Source organism: Neopsephotus bourkii, unplaced genomic scaffold (assembly GCF_033783945.1).
Source record: "Neopsephotus bourkii isolate Nb327-2 ecotype Australia unplaced genomic scaffold, CSIRO-AGI_Nbou_v1 NB_1292, whole genome shotgun sequence".
Classification (NCBI taxonomy): domain Eukaryota; kingdom Metazoa; phylum Chordata; class Aves; order Psittaciformes; family Psittacidae; genus Neopsephotus; species Neopsephotus bourkii.
Window position 1 is genome coordinate 3,293,747 of NW_026901776.1, and position 14,731 is coordinate 3,308,477.

Consider the following 14,731-nt stretch of genomic DNA (forward strand, 5'->3'; position numbering starts at 1 on the left):
CTTGGGCTTGTCCCCAACAGGCCCAGTTATCTCCCCTTCCCCCTTCATATCTAGTTTAAAGCCCTGTCAATGAGCTCTGCTAAATCCTGCCCCAAAAACCTTTTCCCCCTCTGGGACTGGTGTATCCCACCTGCCACCAGCAAACCAGGTGTCTCATAGAGCAGCCCATGATTAAAAATGCCAAAACCCTGCCTTTGGCACCAGTCACGTAGCCATATATTAATCTGCAGACTCTTCCTATTTATCTCTTCACCCTTGCTTGTAACAGGTATGCAGGCAAACACCACTTGCACTCCAGACCCTCTAACCGGCCGTCACAGGGCTCTGAAGTCTCTCTTCATTGCCCTTGCCCTCCTTGTAATAATTTCATCACTGCCAACCTGAAAAACCAGCAGCAGATAGTAGTCAGAGGGCTGCACCAGATCAGAGAGTGTCCTTTTAACATCTCTAATCTGAGCCCCAGGTAGGCAGCAGACTTCCCTGTGGGATGGATCTGGTCGACAAATGGGCCTTTCTGTTCCCCTCAGAAGGGAGTCACCCACCACAATTACTCTTCTTTTCTTCTTGGTTGAAGAAGTTCTAAGGCATGAGGGTGAGTGACAAGCCCTAGTTGACTCACTAGATAGATCTACCCCTTGCTTCTGCCTCCTTCACTTCCCACAACATAAACAATCAGGTTTGTGCTTACAATATTTCATGCTTAGGATTTCAACATTTGTTTTTAGCCATGCTGCTGAGCAGCACCGAGTTCTTTCAGTGAGTAAAATTCACTTTGTAGGCCACTTATTTAAATTCCTGACACCTCTGATGCAGATGACAGCAAAATGCTACCTGTGAAGCTGTCTCTCTGCTGACAGCTGCCAGCCCATTCATCTTGGTTTAGCTACCACAACTGCTTGACAGAAAAGAGTTGAGGAAATACAACTGAATGATGGATTTAAAACATTAATAAGTGAAAAAAAACCCAGATTCTTAATACTGTAACCCCAAGTCAGGCAGCGCTTTCTCCATATGGGATACTTTCACAGTTGGGAGTGAAGAAAGAGGTTAAACTTGCAGCTGTTTTGTCACTGAAAATGAAGGGTGAGTTCTCCGTTCTGAATACTGGCATCTTCAGTAGTCTTGTATAGCTAAAGATGACCCTGTAAACCAGAATGCAGACTGACTGTAGGTTGACATTGAGATGAAAAAGAACATATCATTACCACAGACTTGGAGAATCTGATGTTTTGATTGATCTTCCAGTAGACATTTTTTAAACATTGTGTTCAGCACTGATGTGTCTTTAAGGACTAACATCAGCTATGAGCCTGACTCGGTTTTTACCTCTGCAAAATCTGTATTCCACTTGGAAGACTGTATTCTTATGTCTAACAAGCTGAACTCTCAGCATGAGCCCAGAAGGCAAATCTGGCTTTAACGAGAAGATGTTTCATTATGGCTTTTGCAAGTAGCTAGAGACAATCAAGATTGCAAAAAGTTATTTGAGTCTTCTAACTGAAGACAATCCTCACTTATTATATTCCTTGTCAGCTTAAACCTTCCATGCTTTGTCTTTGCCCAAGGTAACTAGAGTTTGAGAGTAAAATCTTTTCTGATGTTTTGCATTTTGGGATAGAAATCCAGGACAGCATACACTACTGCTAGTGCCAAAGAAAAGGTATTGACACAGATATAACCGCAGACAGGAATGGAGGTAATGGAATGAGCTGTAAGAATTGCACCCAAAAGCTAAAACCCAAACATGCACCTTTCCTCATGTGTTACAAAGAGCATGTGCCATTGTATTGCCATTGCAGTCACAGGCTGCATACTTTATAGTGTGCTTGGCCTCACTACAGAGAATTGTCAGGCTTGCTCTGCCTGACCTAAAAGCCTGCAGCTTTGTTTTCCCTTGGTTCACTTCTATTTTTCCAACTACCAGGTCACTGTGGTTAACTTGGTTTACTTTTCCTTTTCTTTGCATGGCATAAACAAAGTTTCTATACTGATAATAGTTACAAGTAAAAAAGAACATTTTATCTAGAGTAAGTTGTTTATGACTCTAAAGTCATGATGTAGCATAGAGAAATACAGGTCCGATATGACAGGAGAGGATTTAAGCAATGGTAACGCTAGATGCAGTGTAGAGGATTGCAGTCATGGGATAAGAAGGGATGGGACACAGGCTGGAACCGGAAACCCTGCAGCTATAAGCAACTCAACAGTAGTCACTTAAAGAAATGCAGACCCGGAACTGGACAAAAAATTTGGTTTAGAGGTAACAAAGAACTGCAGGCTTTACCACACAAATGTATTTCTTCATACACAGGCAACCCCAGTGGCCCAAAATGCCAGTATAAATGCCACTGGTTTCCTGATAGCAAAAGAAAAAAATGAATGAACAAAAAAACTGAACTCAAACTTTGCTGTGTTCACTACTGCTCGAGGGAAAGTAAAGGAAAAGGAGAAGGAAAAGAAAGAGGAAGAGGGCTCAGCCAGAAGCTAACACAGAGCACTGATAGCTTCCTTCTGGGTGAATTACACATGCAGAAAGGATGCTTAGAGACACAGACAGATGGACACTTGTTGACACTTGCAGTTTTTCTTCTGTCTCCTGTGTCGTCATAGTCTGGCACCAATTTAGCATTTCAAAGTGAGATCACTGCATCAGAATTAGGCCTGGGGTTGCCCTGTGTCCAGATCTGCTCAGCTCTAGAGAGTACTTCTCCTTAATGTTAATGCAAAATGGTACCAGCATGGGTCTGAGCTTGCTGTTACAGATGGCTTTGAGGGGTTTAATCTTAGTTTAATTTGTTCTACGGAGAGGGTCATAGATAGTCCACAGTATTTCATATAGCTGTTTCTTACTCTGTTTCATTGTTACTGTGTTTAAAGCTTCAAAATACATGCATTCCTTTTCTGTGCTGTAGTTTTTCTGCCCTTGAATTCCAGTGCTTCTGGTGATATCAAAGCAACCTTAAGCATTAATATGAAACTCATACTAACTGCTTCTCAGTGCTTATGCCACAAAAGGAGAAATGAAGCTCTGATTTAGTGACATGATATATCATAAGGTCCTGATTTACCTGCCAATTACCACTAACAAAAATGGCAGTTGGTGGGAATGAAAAGCCTGTGGACCTTGACAACATGTGCACAATGGTGTTTATAGGCAACAGCTACATAATCACTGACCTTGAAGAACTCTGCTGGGTCTGTAGCTTAGCTTCTTTTCTAATGCTTCCTGTAAACAACAGCAGTTGACAAAACCAATGCAAAAAGGAATGGTATAACTTCGTTTAAATAAAAAATCCACAAATAGTCAAGGCAATTTAATCTGTTAAATAATTGTGTTTAACTTTAAAGGTCACTGCCTACACCAGCCTCCCACTGACTTTAACCTCTCCTCTGGTGAGCAAAAACTGCTGATATCAGCCAACTGACCTGTGACATTCTCCTCTGAATTGGAAAACTCAACAGGGATAACTAATTGTCATTCAGTCCATGTTAAATACAGTTTCTTATTTATATTGGTACAGATTTTCAGGTTTATTGAGTGACATCTCTGGCAAGTTAGCAGTTAAAACATAACTTTTCTATATCATCAACAAAGGAGCTACACTATCAGCAGCGGTCCTATTTTCAGAAGGATAGCCTGAGGGAAGAGGAGACAGCTATTTCTGTGGGTATCAGACTCCTGCCAGATTCTTTAATCTTCCTCTGTTCTCATCTCCCATCCTGCTATCTGCCATAGATCTGTCTCCCCAGTTCCTGGGTAGCACTTTTGTTGCTGTCCCCCTGCCTAATACTATGACTCCGATACTTCATACTTCACTGCTAAGCCCAGGCCAAAACCTTTTTAACAGCCATACACACATTTTGCTCTCTCATCCTATTTTCTCTCAGCATTGCTTCATCCAAATGCTTGCAACACATTATTTCAAGCTACACTTTTTTATTTTCTCTACACGCTTGCTTATTTACCCTGCATGTGCTGAAGCGTTGCTTCTAGAATTGCCACCAAGGCATTCCACAATGGATTCATGTCCACGAACATGAAACAGTATTTTATGACCCATGGTCAGTCTCAGGCCATCTAAACAGCCTCTATCATGATCTGTCTTGTCAATCTGGAGCTATGGCTTGATGTGCCAAAATTTACTGCAGCTAGATGTCTTGCATAATAAGCGAGAGTGCTAATACTGTTCCTTTCCATATGAGACATCCTGGTGTGCAATGGAAGGTGTCATATGCTTATGGTCAATATCAACCAGGGTGGGCACAATATGAAAACAAAACAAAAAGTTCATCCCCAAAGAACTTGTTCACTTGTTAATAATTTCCCAAATCTTACTGCAGTGTAATACTGAGAGCGAAATATGAGAGTGACTGTGGGGAAATCTGACAGATGAAGAAGTCTGACTAAGACAACAAGCTGGGAAGGCACTCAACCCCTGTGCTCTCTTTTCACAAAATTAAGGACATGTCTGCCTCCAAGACAGACAAAGCTGGCTCTTATCTGATAAGTGTTTTAAAGATTTGAACTTCTGGTAATGACTTCTTTTGTACTGCACTATGGAAAAAGATAGCCACAGTGTCTACCCATGTTCCCTGAAACTAAGTCATTAGCTGATAAAAAGAAACATCTAGCATTGCTATTACTGCTAACAACTGTATTTGAAAGGGATTCTTATATCAACTCAGTGGTTGATCAAGCTGTGGGAAAATGTCTGCTAAATCATTATGCCTTGTGAGCTTCATGTTTCCTAGGGTAGTAGGAGTAGAAACATATTTTAGCGTATTTAATAGATATTATAGTTAAAACACTGTTGCTCATTCTCACAACCGCCACTGAAAGCCAGTGACCTGGGCAATTTATAGTTAGCATTTTGTGACCTTTATTTCAACAGCATTTAAAAATGAAGATTAAAAAATAATTAGACACTGGAATTAAATATAACTTTCAAATGTTCTTGAATCCCCAAAATAGCTGATAAAGAAAGCAGTATTGAAGTTTGGGACTGCAAGTTATTTAATGAAAGACAATTACTTTCACCTGCAGAAAAATCATCCCCCCTGTGGCTCTCTCTGCTTTCTTCTCCTTCCTTGTTAGCAGCAGTAAATAGATCTTCTTGCTTAGCAAGAAAAGTGGTCAAATCTCTGTTGGAAGAGTTGTCTTTTCAAGAGCAGGAGAGTTCACAGAGCACTTACTACAGGAAAACATTCCCTCTGCTTTCACAGGCTTTCCTGTGGGGCCTGTCTTCAGCTTGATTTCTTGTATGAGATACAGTACTGTGCCACTGTAGAGAAATGTGAGGATAATTTGGGGTGAGCAGGCAGTAATGGAAGAGGGATATGGAGATACTTACTGCATCAGGATGCAAAGTAGATTCTACTGGAGAAGCTTTGTATTGAGTCCCTTTCGCCTTGTATCTCATGCAACTGGTTTCCCCAGAATGCTAAATGCATGCAAATCCCTGTAATCTTGATTTGGCAGAATTTTGCATCTCCATTTGGCATTTCCACTGGTTGTCAGCAAACTGACAAAACCAAGTTGAAAACTATTTTAGATTCAGAGTGCTGCCACAGGTATGAAGGGACAAAAAGCAGTGGACTTGAAAGATTCTCAGGAAAAGTAAATTTGTCAATTGATGGTTCTTCACTCCCTGTGGGGAAGTCAAAATTGTCCTTTTCAGATAATAATCTGTTCCAAGAAAAACTACTTCTGTTAGAACATGGTTTTCAGGAGTAATATTCTCAACAATTTCTCTCCATCACTTCTGCTACTTTTACAGTAGCATTAACTATCTCCAGTTGAAGCCTATAATACTTCAGCAGCTGCTTGCTTTGAAATGACAAGAAACCCTACAGACTTGCGATGGCATAAACATGTTTAAAGACTTTATTTATAGAAAAGACTGAAAGACCTCTTTTTATCTCATTCTTCCCAAGTAGTGCTAGCCAAAAACATTTCAGTGCAATGTTTTTCAGTCAGAATACCCTATTCCAAGGAAATAACACCATTTAGTGGAAATGTGTTCATTAGTGTCAAACTCATATGAGAAATCAGCAATGATCACAATACACACACAGAGTACTGTCCAGACAACTGCTTGCGTCAAACTGTCAGCCACCTGACATAACTGTAAAAAACTGGGCCAGACCATGCATCTAGATAAAGCATTATTACATCTGACAGCCGTGGTGCTAGGTTATTGACTGCCAGGGAACTAAGTTCATGGTAGTCTGCTCAAGACAGACAGACAGCCAGACAGACAGACAGAGAGGGAGGGAGGGATGGGAAGGAAACAGGAGCCAGCAACAGAACTCTGTGAAGTGACAGCATCATTGTATTAAAGAGCCAAGAAGGGGACGATTCAAGCCATAATCAGCCATATTTGGATGCTTGGGTATGAACTAAATGTATAGGTTTCCACTGTAGTCACTGGAGATATAAGTCTCCATACTTTTGCACCCATATGGGTGGCTACTGCAACCTGAGATGCTCCAGGGTATTCAAGACATCCACAGGTATCTGATAAATTTGATGCAGGACCAATAGGCGACCTGCATCCTAGTGGAGCAGCAACTTGAGGCCATGCAGTTGCTATAAGCAGGCATCACTGTCAATACAGTTTTCAGTTGATGAAGGGCAGTGGAGTCCACATAACTTGGCATTTAATCAAACATATGTATCTGCTTCAAGGTAAGCTGAATACCTCTACTTCTTCCAGCTTATAACTGATGATACTTACTCCAGACAGTCCATCCCAGTCAGATGCTGGTTTTGCATTCCCTGGCCAGTGTTTCTCGACCCAGCTGCATTGAGCCCCTGTTCACTTACTACTCACGAAGAACAAGCTGTTCCCCTTGGCTCCTCAGCCCCACTGAGCTTCCCAAGCCCAGGTCTTAGTGACTCTTCAGGTGGGAACTAAGTGCCACCAGGGCTTTGCAGGCTTTTGCTGCCAATCCCCTGGGCAAGAGGGGATTGAGTAAAATCATTGTATGCACCACACAGGTTTGCCTGAGCAACAGTGTAACATCACCCGGATGGGAGTGCAACAGTTTCTGTCTAGTAGATCTGTCAGAAAAATGATGCTGTTGCTTTCAGGACTTCCAGACACGCTGTGGAAAAAAGCATCATTACAGACTCATGTGAAAGCCTCCAAGAAGAGACTTGCATAGCCAAATCTTTTCCAAGGCCATTTACAGTATCAGCAAGATGGCTGAGCTACAGAGACATAAGTGGAAAATACAGAGCCAAAACCTCACTGAAGTACTAGCATAGTTTTATAGGAGCATGAAATCACTCTGAAAGACTTCCATGTTTGCACAGCAGTCCAAGCAGCATGTACTGAATTGAATCCATTAGGGATGTGGAAAAAAGTTTACCCTGCCTTTTTGAATTACGAATTTTGCCTGGGACAGAGGGTTACTCAGTGGAGAAAGGGAAGCAGGAGAAGCATGCACTTCACTGGCTGGGAAAGGAATAAGGAGAGTGGTTTACAGCAGTGATATTGCTTCCTGGCCTCCCCATCCCCCTGGTCTTTTCTCATCCCCCAATATAGTTTTCAGACCTTTGATGTAAATTAAAAATTCTTGCTCTTAATTTTAAGCAAGTTAGATTTGGAGAAGTGTCGCTGGGAAAGATGTTACAAGTTAGTAAATCTCATCATGACTTGACCAAAATTTAGCCACATTTGAGAACTTTGGACTGAAAATCTACTAGGGAAAAACTAGCAGGTCTTAAAATTAAAGCATGCTCCTCTCTCTTTAGAATGGAAAACTCCAGTGGGGAGATAAGTCTCCAATATTATCCAAGCCATGGTGTAGAAGAGCCAAAGGAGGCCTATTTCAGAAAGGATATAAAGACACAAGGACAAGCCAGAAACTATAGGAAAACTATTTCTAGGCAACACAGATTTACAGTTGACTAAACAAACTAATGTTTGGACCTGTGAAAGAACAGGAGCTCTCCTTGGTTTCACATTGACACCAAGAAAGACACTATGAGTCTGTCATAACACACGAAAATCCTGCAGACTACTGCTACATCCCTGCTTACAGATGCTAAATGACTCCAAAATCAAGGGAAAAGTGTCACAAATAGTAGGAAACGGACTGACAGTCTGATGAAAATTATTTGTTGTTTTTCAGACTTTTACTGTTCTGAAGTGAGTAGAGTTCCTAATTCGGTGGCACGCTTGTTTATGAAGAAAGCAAAATAAATACCTTTAAGTGAAGAGAGAATACCTGAGAGTAAGAGGTAGGAGACATTACAAGGAGTATGACACTGCAGCATGAAAGATATCTTGAAGATATTTGCAATTAAAAATCTCTTAGAATAGGACTGTGTCTTCCAGTTGAGTCCACATATAATGCAAATGGAACAGGTTTAGCTTTCCAAGAGGAACTCTCAGTCTGACATAATTACAATCCAGCATGTGTCTACTGCCAACATCTGAGGCAATGCCAGAGTTACCTCAGCGACTGGCAAACAAGCCTTCTGGTTTGGAAGAAGTCTAGCAATGGTGGGGGTACAGTATAATTAAAACTAGAAACAACAACAAATACAATTCTGGTAAGTAAAGACCACCTCTTCTCTGTGCATGTTACATTAGACTGTCCGCAGTGTAAGCCTTCCTTCCTATGAAAGTAACTCAATTCTCCTTTCCTCAGTCACAGCAGAATGCTGCTCCCATCTGCACAGAGCAGTTTATGATGCTTGGACAGTTTGTACCCTTGTGAGGTCTGCTGCATTTTATACAAATTAAGCATTGTCCTTGGTACTCTGGAACAGGATGGACCTCTTTTCCTGCCTTGTTTCATTAGTAGAGAAAGCACTAAGCATGTAATTATCACCTCTAGGAAGGACAAATGGTTTAAGAGATGAGCTTCTGCAAAATATGGCAAAGCCTGAAGGAAACTAGAACTGTAAACATTCATGCAGCTCAGTATTAAAAAACAACAAAACACAACCAAACCACATAGAAAAAAAACCTCCAACCACCCAAACCAAACCCCTCAAATCAACCACACAACAGATGAAGAACACACAAAAAATCCAGCAACAAAAATCCAGTACTCATGGTCGGCTCGATAACCCAAGGGCTCCCTCTGCAGGGTGACACACCTTGTCTCACTATCTAATTGTAGCACATGCCAAGCTGTTTCAAATGGAAGTTGACCTATTCTTAGGACCAACAAATCCTTTATGTTTAGATATAACCGTGTATTATGTGCAAAAATAAATGATTGGGTGTATTAGATTTAAAGTGCATGCTAATGCTGTCTCACTTCACAATTTCTGTAGATAGTAATTCAGTCCTTTTCCCCACTGCCAAGTTAATGGTAACTTCACAAACCTCCTTGAAATAAGGTATAGATCTCAAGTATGGTGTGCTTCCCTCTTTACTCACCAAAATCCACACATCTGAGCCTTTCTGTTAGAAAGGAACACAATCTGGTGAAAGGATGTTATAGCTGGTTGAAAAACAGAAAAAAAAATGGAAGGGCCTTCACTCAGAAAAAATGCTTTGTTAGTCTAAAAATTCAAAGAATAGTAAATGCACAGATAAAGAAAGACATGGTTAACAAATTTTCTATATTTCACCTTTTAGACATACTTTCTGTTGCTGTTCATTATCTTTTTTACAGAGATGCATTATTACACCTCTTTGTAGTTCTTTTAGGACCAGTTATTAGGAGATGATGTTGAAAAGGTAAGGCTTATGAGGTACTGCTCCTGAAAACATTTTGTCCGCTTCAGGCAGCAGCACATCCATTTCTAATCACTGATGCCTTATTTCACCTTGGACATTGGCAGCATATGATCTCCCAAATTTATTTTAAAAGCTCAGTGTCTTTTACAACAATATCCTGATCTGGATGCATAAAACGTAGTTAGAGAAACTCAAAGTAAACATGGTTATTATTCTATCACACATTATTGCAGCAATAGATACCAATAAGCTATTTCAATACAGTTATCAAAACAAATGATCCCCCCCACTGTCAGTACATTTCATGGCAATTCTCTGGAAACCAGACATGCTATTAACTTTAATAGAAGTAGCTTCAGGGCAGGAAAGAGACTGCTATAGCTAAGTTTCTACTTGAAATTTTAAATACATCTAATATTCATGAATTGGACTATTTTGTGTAGCTGTAAGTAGCTATGTTACTTGAACTATTTATTTACTGAGCATCTCTTGACACTGTTTATACTCTTAGACATCATGTGTACTAGTCATATGTCTGCCATCATTGCCTCACACTAGAAGGCATTTTTCTAGTATTTTTGAAAAGAAAAGAATGTCTTCCTACACCTACACCTTTCCCCACACACACACACCCCTCCTGTCCGAATATCCCCTCATTTGGAAGCTTTCAGGCAACTGAAAACCATGCATAGTTCTGTGATTTGTAAAGTTTCATTGTTCTCTAATGGGTTCAGAGAAAACACTTATTTTGCAACTATCTGGACAAAGCTATGAGTCATTATTAATAGAAGCCCTCATGCGAAATGGAGGTGTAGACTGGTATTGTGTGATGCACGTAGATGGTGTACTAATACTATCTAAGCAAAAGGTGCTTTAAGCTCAGTGATGAGAATTCAGAAGTGGACAAAAATCCTCTTCTGTATTTTACCTCAAGGAGGATAATCAGAATTCATGTTCAACAGCCCATCAAACATGCTTTGAGCTCTCCTCAGACCCAACTGCCAAACACGTTACTGAAAGAGTGCCAAAATAAAGATGTATTTGGCATAAGGAAAGAAAATACTGCCCAGTTGTGTAAGTACCTCTTTCTGAAGGCTGCAGCATGTCTTAGAAAAGACTAATTGCAGATGGAATTTGCACAGGCACTGTTCAACTTGTCAGCCATGGCCCATGCCATCTATACAATACACACCTCACACCAGCACAGCAAATGAAAGACACAGTATATTGAGGGTGTATTGATGCAAGTCAATTCCCTAAACCATGAAGACAATTGGATAGGTGAAAATAAGAGTATTTTCCAATTGCTGCCTGAGATCCATCCATCACAGGAACAAAATCCCACTTTAGCTACACCTGGAAACTTAATATAAATAACGATGTGCCAGTAGGTAAGCAGGAAGTTAGTAAGTAAGGTTTAATAATTCTACACTGTATCCTGGCCTCAGTCTCAATCATTTGTCCATAAAGATAGACTGGTTAGAACTAGCACAGCTAACCAGCACGCATACACTTTACTCTCCCTCAGAGCAGACCTCAGACTGCCTTGAGAAGTAACAGATGGAATTTTACTTTCACTTTGACAAAGCTTCAGCAAGGCACAAAATTGATTTAGAAGCACTTTAATATGCTGCTCCAGCGCCATGTCTACACAATCTATATAACCAGCCTCCTATCTGACTGCATTCTCTAGAACGTGCAAAGACATAAGCTCTTCAAATTATCACTGTGACAGGCCAGATTTCCTATTATTTACAGATACCTATTTCACATAATTTTTCAAAGACACAAGCATACGCAATATAAACTAAATATAAATATAATAGACATGAAACAGTGACTCTTCCCGTATACAGGGGAAATGTGTAATGAAAACAGGTTTTTAGGAGGCAAGGCTTCTTCTCCTGTCAACAGGCACAGGCCTGAGCAAGCCACAAGAGGGAGCACAAACACTGTTTGAAAATGCAACAAAGAGGAGGTAGAAGAGCCAGCTCCAGGCAGCGTTTGATGCCAAATCTGTTGGTAATAACCTGCATTCTAATTTGTACTGAAAATCAATTTAATTTCCTCTCCAGCTTTAATGCGTTACAAGTAATTCTTCAATACTAATCTGGTAAGGAGAGAGAGAAAGAGAAAAAGTCATTCATAATGTTTGGCTTCCACTCTGAGCCAGGCCAGAGCAGCAGGGAAAGCGGCCTTGGGTGTCAGACAAGTGGGACAAGGCGGAACCGCTTGCCTTCAGCAAAAGAAAGGGAGATCAGCTGTGCTCTTCTCCCTCCTAATCCTTGCTCTAGCTGCCACCGAGGGAGGGACTTGAGCATGTGCAAGTAGCAGTCCAACTCAAAAGGGGCACCTACTGCCAACCTTTAACAGCAGCAGGAACTGGCATCCCCACCCTCTGGGACTGATCCAGCCTCACCCCCCTCCTCCTCTTTTCCTTTGTGATAGACAAAAAATAAGGCTTCTTAACTGCAGTGAAATAGACTGTCAAAAGAAATACCTGATAAGAGATATTTCAAAACTGTGATGTTTATATGTGGGTCAAACATGAGATTGTGAAATCTTCTACCATCATAGTCAGATTTTTCTCATCTCTTACCTCTGAATATCATTCAGTGAAATTCCATTCTGGAGCTGAAGGTTGTTTATATAAGCCAAGGATAAATGTAGTCCTAAAGGCTGTTCTTTCTGGATGGCTTAGCACAATATAGTGCTCAAATATCCATTTCACTTAGCTGTTGCAGTATTCTAGCACGAAATAGCAGCAGGATACCACTATTACGTAAAGGACAGGAGCACAAAGGATAATGCATGTGACTACTGATCTGCTGACTGATGTAATCATTGTGATAAAAGATGATGTGTAAGTAGTTTAAGACTTGATTCTTGTATAAAGTCAGATATATGGAGCATAAAACTAGATGCTTCTGGAAGCTGAAAAAGGAGGAAGGTCACAAGGCTGTGGAGCAGACCTAAACTCACATCACACAGTTCCTTGCCTCCATAGGACCCAGGGCAGCAGCAAACTGCACTGGCAGGTCAATGGACACAGCTTCAGGATTCATGACTGCCCCATAACACAGGGTGAGAAGGGATCCTTCCCCAGCATGAAAGGGATGTGGAAACACCTCACAATAGAGTCTGGGATCAGCAGCTGCATTTGCAGGTTACAAATAACATCCTAGCTAAATCATCATATGTATTTTTCCAGTAATGCACGAAATCAATGAAACTTCATTAAGAGAAATTAATTGGCTCTGAGGCTGTCATGGTACTCACCACACCTGCCACTTCCTTTTGATGACAGGATCATGAAAGTTCTTACCAACTAGTATATTTAAAATCTTCATAAATAATGTATCCTTTTGCACTTTCTCCTTCATTTTCTTAGTCTGCATTTCTGCTACTTTAGGAACAGCTAATAGTCCAAACGTTAATGCTAACCATCTTCCATTCCCTGTAATGGGAGAGAAAGGTCCCACATGAGTCCCTGCTAAACTAGCCAGTTGTGATATCCCCAGAATAGAACAAAGACAGACTTGAGTTTTTTAAGAGAGATTTAAAAAAATCTGTAAATAACCTGGTGATATTAAAAGCCTGACTGCTACAGTGCTTAAGTTCTGTGTCAGGGTGTGAATTTTGCATCAGTGCTGCAGCCACCCACAGAAAATAGTTAAGCTTAAAAGATGAGCGAATAGGACTGCTGCATATTAACTTCACATGGGTACATTTACAAAGCTAGTGAAGCTTCACAGGCTATAACAAGTTACCATAAATGTTTCACAAGATTTATCGTTTTAGGCCACCAAGTTATGCAAAGTAGCCAAGATAACAATTTTACAACAATATTTAGCGTTTAGTTTTCATATATTACATAATTGTTATTGTGTTATGTATTTTAATAATCATTGCACATCAATCATTAAAAATCATATACTGTTGTTAATTACTCAAATTTGACCTTCATAAATCTTGGGTATTTTTTGTTTACAGACACTATACTTATTCTTTGTTCTTTACAAAGGTCAGCTGGAATCCTGAAATGCTATTGTTTTCTCAGGAGATAATGCCAATCCAATAATTCAAGCAGTACCTAACAAGTAACGATACCAAACCATCTCCCTCTTGGTGGGGGGAAAAATATTTCACCGAGAACACATTGATGTAAATAAAGTACATTTAATCACTCACTGAAGACTCAATATACAGAAATCATTAAAATACCAAACATTTTGTTAAAAGGATGGATTAATTACATGGAATGCTAATGTACTTTCTCCATTTGTAAATATAAATGTGCATAGATTTAGTGATCACTGGCTGAAAACGTAGTTCTTGACATTGCAATGAACAGGCTTCAGTAAGAGCAGTCTTTGACATGGTTAAGACAACTTATCTGTGCATTTAAAATTACGTATTTAAAAAATAAATTAAAAATAACAAATAGGAAAGAAACAAAGACAAGTATATCACCATCTGTTTGCTCTCAGATTATATGATTTAATCCAGAAACCGAAGTGGACTCCAGATGCACTTTTAAACACGACACAGAACCTGTTTACCAGTGCTAAAGCTCTGGAGGGGTGCATGTGTAACAGATTTACCTCTTCAAAAGCACAGGTACAAGCACCATGTCACTTGTTCTGAGCTGAAGTCACTCCCTACTCCCAGGAACACTAGCTGAAAGCTTCCACATTTAGACCCTGATTTTTTCTATTTATTTTTTAAGCTTCATTCTTGACTGCAGGACTAAGCTACAGTGCCAGTAGTAATTGGGCACGTTCCCTCTGAACCTCTCAGAAGATTTGCCCCCAGAGGAAACAAGAAATTTCTTACTTTTCTTACAGCTTTCACAGAGATCGAAAAGCTGCATGTTGCAGATCCACACTGCCTGTTATCAGACTGAGGCAGAGAAATTACACTGGTGCGATGGATGTGGTAGAGAACCCACTGCCATAATTAAAACTTAGTTCTCTTATTCACCCCATGCTGACAGGAAGCCATGTCTGGGGCAGAATCCTACTACC

The 14,731-nt window shown here is 40.3% G+C and overlaps 1 long non-coding RNA gene across 1 annotated transcript in view; it reads left to right on the top strand.

The window, feature by feature from the left end:
• LOC133218892 (uncharacterized) overlaps nucleotides 1-12,854 on the top strand; it is a 33,421-nt gene extending 20,567 nt beyond the window's left edge. The window contains exon 3 of the long non-coding RNA XR_009727294.1: nucleotides 10,639-12,854. This is a non-coding gene — a long non-coding RNA (uncharacterized LOC133218892). The remainder of the gene's footprint in view (nucleotides 1-10,638) is intronic.
• Nucleotides 12,855-14,731: the final 1,877 nt, after the last annotated feature.